Source organism: Haliotis cracherodii, unplaced genomic scaffold (assembly GCF_022045235.1).
Source record: "Haliotis cracherodii isolate W230 unplaced genomic scaffold, xgHalCrac1.p SCAF_10, whole genome shotgun sequence".
In the NCBI taxonomy this organism is placed as follows: Eukaryota; Metazoa; Mollusca; class Gastropoda; order Lepetellida; family Haliotidae; genus Haliotis; species Haliotis cracherodii.
This window is the reverse complement of record NW_027266265.1, coordinates 41094252-41105498: the sequence shown is the minus strand read 5'-3', so window position 1 is coordinate 41105498 and position 11247 is coordinate 41094252.

Sequence of the window (11247 nt, the reverse complement as noted above, 5' to 3'; positions counted from 1 at the left end):
CTGAAAAAAAAATCTAAATTGTTTAATTGAATTGCTAAATTGTACCTTAACCATTGTTAACATTAGCTTCTTCTTGAATCCATGGAGCTCTTTGAGCATTTTTTTAAATAATAATTTGTAGTGATATGTGAACTATTCCTCAAGTTATTCAAAGAACTTGATTTGGTAGTTTTGTAGTTGCCAAACTGAATTTCACTATATTATGCCTCAACAAAGTCTTGACTGTGACTGTTAAACATTTTCCCCATCTGAAACTACTGATGCATCATAAGCTTGGCCTCCATGTCTCTAACAGAGGGGCAGTCGGGTAGCCTAGTGGTTAAAGCGTTCGCTCGTCACGCCGAAGACCCGGGTTCGATTCCCGACACTGGTACAATGTGTGAAGCCCATTTCTGGTGTCCCCCGCCATGATATTGCTAGAATATTGCTAAGAGCGGCGTAAAACCAAACTCACTCACTCACTCTGACAGAGGATACCAAAATGTATTGGAAAGATTTGAATGAAACTAGCTCGGCCTACCAGTTGGTCAAAGGCTTGTTCCTCTTCAACTGTTAAATCTATCATATTTGAAGGTCCAGTAATCAGAACATCATCGTAAGTTATGACAGACTTTAGAAGTCAATTCACCAAAAGACAATACTGAACATACGATGCTAGTCTGAAATGCTTTATTTCAGAGTCATATTGTTCAAGACAAAATTAACAGTACATCTTTCACACAGCATTTGCAAGCATCATGTACATCAAACACTCAAAATCTTCTTCAAATTGTTGAAGCACTGTCTTAAACAATTAACACAAAGCAGATTATGCTTTTCGTGCCTGCAGATTAATATTTCACTTGCAGCATGTTTGTACCATTCTGTTGATAATTTCGCCAAAACATGGTCTTCAGGTATTCAGGGAGACAACTCTTCTTAGTTATGACGGTCACGATCACATGTCAACTTGGGCTGGGATGGGTAACTTGGGTACCTGGTTCGTGTGGGTCCTGAGTAGGACCCGGGTACCCACAGGACTACCAGGTGTCACATGGAGTATTGCTTAATGAATATAATAGTCAAATTACATGGTTACACTTCAAGTCGCAAATGTTTGCATTTCATTCTATGTATGCATGCCTTATGACTTTTATATCTTTGAGAAAAGATAAAACCACTGTCAACTTAAGTGAATGCATGATCAAATCGTTTCATACAGGTATCTAACAATCATTTCCAAATCAGACATTTTGTTCACAAGTCCTGAAACCTACAAAGGGTAGGGTCGGGTAAAAAGGGGTAAGGTACAAGGTAGTAAATTTGGAATCATCCCAGCCCTCATGTCAACTTCTGTCACCACCTTTTGTCAGTTTTGTCCAGTGTGAAGCACCTTCCTGAGGCAAGGGAGTTAACTGACTATAAAAAAGTCTAGTTTCCACCCTTGCCGAATCACGTTGCAATTTCTGGGCTCCATCATTGCGCCACTAGTGGCTATTACGAGATATGTCCCTTCTATGTCCCTCCTATTGGCTCATCAAATTATCACTTGCATTGGCTTCAAACAAAATGGTGGTGCACAGTCCAAAATCTATATTGTAATAAAACGGGTCTTACCTCATGATATGCATCAAATCATTTGAGCACCCATGATCAAAAACATGAAAAGATTTGGAAAAGATCTGTCGACACCCAGTTGATGGTACACATGCTTTGTAAATCTTGCATTCGATCAAAATCTGCACGTTGAAATCCATGTTGTTTTTTAACTGGATTTCTAGTTTGTTACGTGATTTTGATTGGACTATGCAGAGACTCATCATATGATATAACATATAATTGCCAAAATATAACTCCATAATTCCATAGTTCGGCAAGGGTGGAAACTGGACTTTTATAGTCAGTTAGCCCCCTTGCCTCGGGAAGATGAGTGTGAAGATAATTCCACCAAAATTAGACAGTACTTTAACAACAACATTCATTTCCTCACCCTAACACAAACTGTGAAATGTTTTCCACACCCTCTTCCAGTTATTGTTTATCCCATTCACAGCACTCTTCGATTTGGTTCTATAAAAGCCCTGAATGACTTCTCCCCAAGAACTGACTATCAGCAACAAAACCAACAGTTCTTCTGGTACATGAACAATGCACTACATTCAATCAAATCAAATCAAATCAAATCAAATCAATAACATCCCATTGCAGTCCTCAACAAGACTGACTGAAGTGATCATATCGGTGCCAAGTAGCAACAGGACTATATATATTCACTGTGGTGTCTATACATACATTAGGTAGACAAACAAACTACTCAACCTTTTTACAGGGATAATCAGATATGTCATTCTATTTAAATTTACACTTGACATACTAAGGAAATCATATCCCTATAAAAAAATGAGGTGGTGAGGTTAAATGGGGTTTAACGTCGCTTGCAAGATTATTGCACTTATATAGCGACGTGTGTGTGTGTGCGTGTGCGTGTCTGCTTGTACTAGTCCGGACTGATGCCGATTTATAGTGCTAGCCCACTGAGATACCATGCTGCAGTTTGACATGAATACCCCACTCAGACACATTATACATCCGAGCGGAGCAGTCCTTGTATAGGCTTATTAATGCCGAGTGCCAGACAGGGTAACAACAAGTTCCATCTTTTAACGTCTTTTGGTATGAACCCCGGACCTTCCGCTCCCTGGGCAGACGCTCTACCCTATCAATAATGAAGCAGTATAGCATGTTGATGAGTTGTCTGTTCATGTCAGGGACAGCCTGTAATAATGAACAGCTTGGTAGCAGGAGCAACAATCCTTCAGAGTATCATGACAATCATCACAAATCGTAACAACCCAATCCTAATACCCAGGGGCAAGACTGGCCCAGTGGTCTCAGCTGATGCAACTCCCTGTACAGAGTTGTGTCCCCTTGTTGCTTGGACAAGCTTTTCAAACCGATGGGATTCAAATCAGTCATAATCAACATGGCTGCATAATTTCAGGTTGTGCTTCCGAACTACAGTGTTGCAGGTATATCAAGCACTAGACCACCCACTATTTTGGTTGGTTGAGTAAAGTTGTTCATCACATGGTTAAATGCTCAATCCTCACTTTACAAAAGGTCCTTCGCGATCAGTTGTGAGGCGTCTCACCTTGACCAGCCAAGACAGCAGTCAATCTGATCAGTTACAGTAAATTCTGTTCAAAGTGGAGCTGAACTTTATTTGTTCACTCAGTTAACATTAAAATTGGCGCAGAGATACGATATACTGAGGGGGTAAAGGAGTGAGGAGGTGGATGGATAGTCCTGGTGTGTGTGTGTTGTGGTAGGGAGGACTGAGTTCCTGTGGTCGGATGTTTTGGGAAGTGGTCTGGTGGGGTCAGACAGTTGTGGGTGCTGGTTCGGTGAGTGAGTGAGTGGGTGGGTGGGTAGGTAGGTAGGTAGGTAGGTAGGTTGGTTGTGTAGATGAGGACCGGTTAGGTGAGTGAGTGGGTGGGTGGGTAGGTTGTCAAGGTGAAGGCCGGTTCGGGTCTGGGATGGTTGGGTGTGTGAGTGAGTTTCTGGGTAGGTAGTCTAGGTGTGTGGGTGGCTGTTCTGGTTCGGTGGGTGAGTGAGTTTTTGGTTAATTAGTCTAGATGTGTGACACTGGAGTCAGCACTATCTTCCTGTATCGTGACAGTCGGTGAATGATCAGTGAATGCCTCCATGAACAACTACATGTATCAACATACTCTGGGTACACTGTCACACAATCAACCTGATCAAAGTAACTCTATCCAAGAAAACCTGGTTTGTTTTATACCTATAAAACAATTCTCAAACAAGAACTTACTATCCCAGTTATTACTCATTTGTTCAGTCAGAGGCTCAAATGATCTTTAACTCTTTATGTTTGACAAATATCAATACAACCTGATCAGCCAAGTTACTTGCTTGATAAAGCCTGCTTGTTTGTTGTCCTCAACAGCTAATGTGGTACATCCACGCTCCACGCTTCACGCTTCAGTAATGTCAAATTGTGCCGTTCACATGCTTATGTACATCAATTTCTCGGCCATGTGTTCGATCTCTCGTTCAGTGGAAAAGCCGTATATTGTGTAAACTTCAAATCAGTGAGTGAGCTGGGTTTAACACGGCTTTCAACAGTATTCCAGTAATATCACGGCATGTCAGCTTGATGTACTGTAGGAGGAAAGCCAGAAGTGATGCAGGACTTCGACGTTTATCACTTTTGTGAAACCCATGAGCACAGGTATGGTGCTGACAAACCTAGAAACATAATCAGGGCGAACCAGGAATTGAACCCAGGATTAAATCATCTAAGTATTTAAATACAGCCCAGTCGAGCTTAATATATAGCCATAAATAGTAACAAACACATCAGTGAACAAATAAACAGGGCACATGAAAACAAAATCAGCATGTGTTACTTTGTTGTTTAACACCACACTCGGCAATATTTCAGCTATACAACCGAGTCAGGACCGGACAATCCAGTGATTGATATTGTGAGCAACGATCCACAGCATTAAGGGATCTGTCACATCATATTTTAGTTGCATTTGTATGTTGTATGTTAACACATTGCATGGCACTGCTGTGTATGCTCCACTCACTCAAAGAACCTCAATGTCACAAGTAAGAGTGAGTGAGTGAGTTGGGTTTTATGCCGCTTTTAACAGTATTCCAGTTATATCGCGGCGTGTCAGCTTAATGTGGGAGTTTACCACTTCGGTGAAACCCACGAGCACGGGTATGGTGCTGACAAACCTAGAAACATAATCGGGGCGAACTGGGATTCAAACCCACAATCATAGGTTTCTGGCGTGCCCAAGGGACGCAACTCTGCACAGCGAATCATGGCGCCTTAGACGACTGGGCCCCCCGTGCCCCCGTCACAAGTCAGATTTTAGACAACTGGATGGGAGTTCAGGATTCTGAGTGAGTGAGTGAAAATAGTTTTACTCCGCTTTTATCAATATACCAGCAATATCACAGCGGGGGACACCAGAAATGGGCTTCACACATTGTACCCATGTCGGCAATCGAACCTGGGTTTTCGGTGTGACGGCGAACACTTTAACCACCAGGCTACCCGACCGTGCCTCAGGATTCTGACTCGGGCACCTCTGTCGGCTGGCTGGACCAAGGAGACACACCTTAAAATTTATTGTATATTTGTTGCTTTAGGCCACAGTCAGCTTCATTGCATCTATATAGAACGGCTGATTGAAAAGTTCTAAGCCTCACATAGTAGACATCTTTTGTTGTGGTCATCACCTGAGTGAGTGAGTGAGTATGGTTTTACGCCGCTTTTAGCAATATTCCAACAATATCACGGCTGGGCACACCAGAAATGGGCTTCACACACTGTACCCATGTCGGGTACCCAGGTTTTCGGCGTGATGAGCAAACGCTTTAACCCTGGGCTACCCGATCGCCCTGGTCATCACATGATGACACAGAGGTATATCCAAAAAAACTTAAGTCAACTGAGGAAATTGTTTTGTGGTGACAAGTCTGTGGTTCAGTGACCTTTGGAAAATAGACAAAATACAGGAACAAGCAGAGATCGAGTACAAGTCTGGGCCAGGCAAACCAGTGGTTGATATCATGAGCACCAACAGCTGTCTGGGCACAATGACACACAAACAACTAAGTCACCAAGCCTCACCACTGTATCACTGTATCATGTCCCCTTTTACGCCAGGCAATGAGTCCTGTGGCCATTTTCTGAACCTGGACCCCACAGGGCCACACCTTATGAGACAATCTTGAAAAAGGTGAGGTGAGGGGAAATGGGGTTTAAGGTCGCGTCCAAGATTATTGCACTTATATAGCGACGTGCATGCACGTGTGTGTGTGGCTGCTTGTACTAGTCCGGACTGATGCTATAGTGCTAGCTCACTGAGATACCATGCCGCAGTTTAACATGAATACACCACTCAGACACAGTATACTAACTCCGAGCAGGTCCTTGTTTTGCCCCTTAATGCCGAGCGCCATACAGGATAACAACAAGTACCATCTTTTAAAGTCTTTTGGTATGACGCAGCCGGGGATCGAACTCCGGACCTTCCGCTCTCCGGGTGGACGCTCTACCACAAGATCACGGAGGCGGTTCAATCTTGAAGAAACATACATCATAAGACATGTTATCAGACATTCATAAGGCATATCTTACGAGACACAAGCTCTACCATGCTTCCATTCAGTGAGTGTGTGAGTGTTCTTTTATGCCACAGTCAGCAATGTTCAAGCAATGTCAATGTGCAGCTTAGATACGATGAAGCCAGGATAAGGAACACCACTGTTTCAAAGCATGATTAATCGATGCTAATGATATCAATCACTGGATTGTCTGGTCCAGACTGCTGTAATACAGCTGGAATATTGCCGATCATGAGTGCGGAGTTGAACAACAAACCAACAAACAACAACAAAGCATGCTTAGTGTCCTACGCAGTCACACACTGTAACCACCTGATCATGAAGCCTGACCACCCAATCCTGTGTTGTCCACCGTAAAAACAAAAGATACTGAGAAAGCATTCTGCATCCAGGATGTGAGTTGGTGTGTGTCGTTTTATATTCCAGCAATTCCTGCAGGGAACATTGGGGATGTGCAAGCTACACATGTATTGCATGTGATGGTGATGTAAATATACACCTTCTAGAATCTAACCGACAGCTTGTATACTGAACAAAACAAGTTAGGGATCGTGAATATCTGTATATTCCCCAAGGAGCCGAGAATGCATTTTGAAAGCACACTGAACCATTCATTTACCAGGGCCCATTCCACAAAGCGATTTCAAGGATAAGGTGATCGTAACTCTCATACTTATACATGGACTTACGATCCTCATTGTGGAATGGGGGGCCCTGGGTAGTGATTTATAATGCCTCAAAGTGAGATTGACCAATCAGAGTGCAGAACTAATAACCCCCATTTGAGCCCATATACTGTCAATAACAATCCAAGATGGTTGTTACTGACCTAATGCGACTGTATACCGTCAGTAACAGCCATCTTGGATTTTTAGATACCCACCTCACATATTTCACAAGAAAATTCTGGTACAGAAATTCATTATTCAACAATGTTTTGTGTTTACATATCATTAACTGTGATATGCAATGATATTAATCTTTAAAGAAATCACATTCATGATTATATTAATAAAAATAATAGAGTGGCCAACAAATGAGGGCAGTTGAACGGATCAAGGGCTTCTGCAAATGATAATGCCCTGAACAATAATGTTGCTATTATTATAGGCAAAATGGATAGAATTTGTAGCTAATCCACACAAGAACAAAACAACAAACAGCAGTGTATGTTTAGTGGCTGTATAACTAAAAAAAGTCACAGCGGAGTTCACTGATTTACAAAATGCAGTGCCATAGAACAATATACGATGACGTCACAGAAAAGAAACGTGAAGCCGATGACGTCCCATAACAATAGAATAGACACATGCCCAATGTTATCGTTAGGGAAAAGTGGCCCGCAGATTTCTGATATCATGCGGGCACTATTGTGATAATTCTGTCCATTTTCGTTTTAATACTTGTCTAAACTTTCACATTTATGGCAGTTTATATACAAATGTTGACATTTGTGTTTTCATTGAAGTGTTGTAAATAGGAACCATATGTACTAGTCTTGTCATTTTGCAGGTTGTTCGTATCAAGTTTTCATTTTTACATAACATGTGCGATAAAGATACTAGAGTGTGTAAACTTTTTGGCATAATAATTTTGTTACGGTTTTATATTTGGTTAGCAGAAAGATAACAATGACAATACATACAGGAACTTAAGACACCATAAGCATGTCACTTTGTGGTGAGGAGTCTTGCACCAAATATAGTCATTTATATACACCTAGTATTCAATATTATCATCAACATTAGCATGATATTGCTTACAAACTTGGCATAAGCACATTCTTTCAGGAAACTATGGAAACATACAATAGTTAATAAACAACCTATAGAGGGGTGTCCCACACTGCACAAGGATGAGACATTTTAGCTCAGAACCAAGTCAACAAAAACAGCCTCTGGCCTAGCATGGTCGTACACATACCAACTGACATGTATCACATAACATACTAACTGACATGTATCACATGACATACCAACTGACATGTATCACATGACATACCAACTGACATGTATCACCTGACATACCAACTGCCATGAATCACGACACATACCAACTGACATGTATCACATGACATACCAACTGACATGTCTCACATGACATACCAACTGACATCTATCACATGACATACCAACTGACATGAATCACATGACACATACCAACTGACATGTATCACATGACATATCAACTTACATGAATCACATGACACATGCCAACTGACATGTATCACATGACACATACCAACTGACATGTATCACATGACACATACCAACTGACATGTATCACATGACATGTACCAACTAACATGTATCACATGACACCTACCAACTGACATGTATCACATGACACATACCAACTAACATGTATCACATGACATACCAACTGACATGTATCACATGACATACCAACTGACATGTATCACATGACACATACCAACTAACATGTATCATATGACATGTACCAACTAACATGAATCTCATGACACATACCAACTGACATGTATCACATGACACACCCACTAACATATATCACATGACATACTAACTGACATGTGTCACATGACACATACCAACTGACATGTATCACATGACATACCAACTGACATGTATCACATGACATACCAACTGAAATGTATCCATGACACATACCAACTGACATGTATCACAAGACACATACCAACTGACATATATCACACGACACATACCAACTGACATGTATCACATGATATACCAACTGAAATGTATCAATGACACATACCAACTGACATGTATCACAAGACATACCAACTGACATGTATCACATGACACATACCAACTGACATGTATCACATGACATACCAACTGACATGTATCAATGACACATACCAACTGACATGTATCACACGACATACCAACTGACATGTATCAATGACACATACCAACTGACATGTATCACATGACATACCAACTGACATGTATCACATGACACATACCAACTGACATGTATCACATGACATACCAACTGACATGTATCAATGACACATACCAACTGACATGTATCACATGACATACCAACTGACATGTATCACATGACATACCAACTGACATGTATCACATAGCACATACCAACTGACATGCTTCACATGACACATACCAACTGACATGCTTCACATGACACATACCAACTGACATGCTTCACATAACACATACCAACTGACATGTATCACATGACATACCAACTGACATGCTTCACATGACACATACCAACTGACATGTATCACATGGAACATACCAACTGACATGTATCACATGACACATACCAACTGACATGTATCACAAGACATATCAACTGACATGAATCACATGACATGTATCACATGACATACCAACTGAGATGTATCACATGACACATACCAACTGACATGTATCACATGACATACCAACTGACATGTATCACATGACATACCAACTGACATGAATCACATGACATGTATCACATGACATACCAACTGAGATGTATCACATGACACATAAACTGACATGAGTTTACCCACTGTGAAGTTTCACCAATTATGCCATACCCATGCCCCAGTGACTTCAAGCAATCATCCTAGCTCCTGCCGCTGTTGTTAATAACATATTAGTATACCGGCAGATTCAGTGGCAGTGCAGAGGCCGATTTTGTACTAATTTCATGACAAATACTTTCAAAATAATACTTGTCAAAAAACGAATTAAATAAAAAAAATAAAAATTGGTAAAATAGTTTGTGATCTGTGTCAGTGGTAACAAAAATTTCACAATATATGAAGTGGGAAGTAAGAAATGTTATGAAACACCAGAAATGGGCTTCGCACATGGTTCACTAAAATCTTAATGTTTCAGTAGTAAATGGGCAACATTAAAATGGATCATTTACTACCAGTAATGATACTTTAAGTATAAGGTTTACAGTTTGGTTATGGGGCGGTCAGGTAGCCTAGTGGTTAAAGCGTTCGCTCGTCACGCCGAAGACCTGGATTCAATTCCCGACATTGGTACAATGTGTGAAGCCCATTTCTGGTGTTCCCTGCCGTAATATTGCTGGAATACTGCTAAAAGCGGCGTAAAACCATACTCACACACTCACACTCCAGTTTGGCTAATCATAACTGCCAAATGCATCACTTCCAACATTCATTTCATGATGTACTTAACATGTTTTGGATAAAAAAATTATCGGACTCCTTCATCTTATCAACCTAATATCACATATTATTAAGGCATGCTTTGTCTAAAGTATGGATTTTGTCATTAATAATTAATACAACCGAATAAATGGCACATTAATTAATGGAGCCTTGATGACACAGTAAATTTAGTAAGGTCCAGGGACCAGTTCCACAAAGCGATCGTAGCGCTACGACTGTCACAAATTCATGTTAAAGTATGTAAGTTACAATTGTCTTCGTGCTACAATCGCTTAAAGGAATGGGGCCCAGGTCTTTGAAAAGTTATTTGAATGTCAGATAATTGTCCTATCAGTCTTTGAGTAAGTTAACCGGTACAAGTTCCGGTACTGTCTGAGTGATGGGAGCTCCACCAAGTTGTTGGTGCCCCAACAGTTTACATCTCAGGCAGTAGAACAAGATCAGATTCAACACACAAACATCACATCCATCCATGGCACTGTTAGAATTTCTGCCAGGATGTTCAAATAGTCTTTTCCAGAGTCAAGAGCTCTCTAAAAAGGTTCATATAGTCAGTTCCAGAGTCGGTAAGTCTCTCAAGAGGTTCAAATAGTCTGAAGTTCTGCAATGTGGCACCAATAGCTTGTTGTAGAGTCAGAAGCTCTGCAGTCAGGCTCCAATAGCTTTGTTGAAGAGTCAGAAGCTTTGCAGTCAGGCTCCAAGAGCTCACTGAAGAGTCAGAAGCTCTGCAGTCAGGCTCCAAGAGCTCACTGAAGAGTCAGAAGCTCTGCAGTGAGGCTCCAAGAGCTCATTGAAGACTCAGAAGCTCTGCAGTCAGGCTCCAGGAGCTCATTGAAGAGTCAGAAGCTCTGCAGTGAGGCTCCAAGAGCTCATTGAAGAGTCAGAAGCTCTGCAGTCAGGCTCCAAGAGCTCATTGAAGAGTCAGAAGC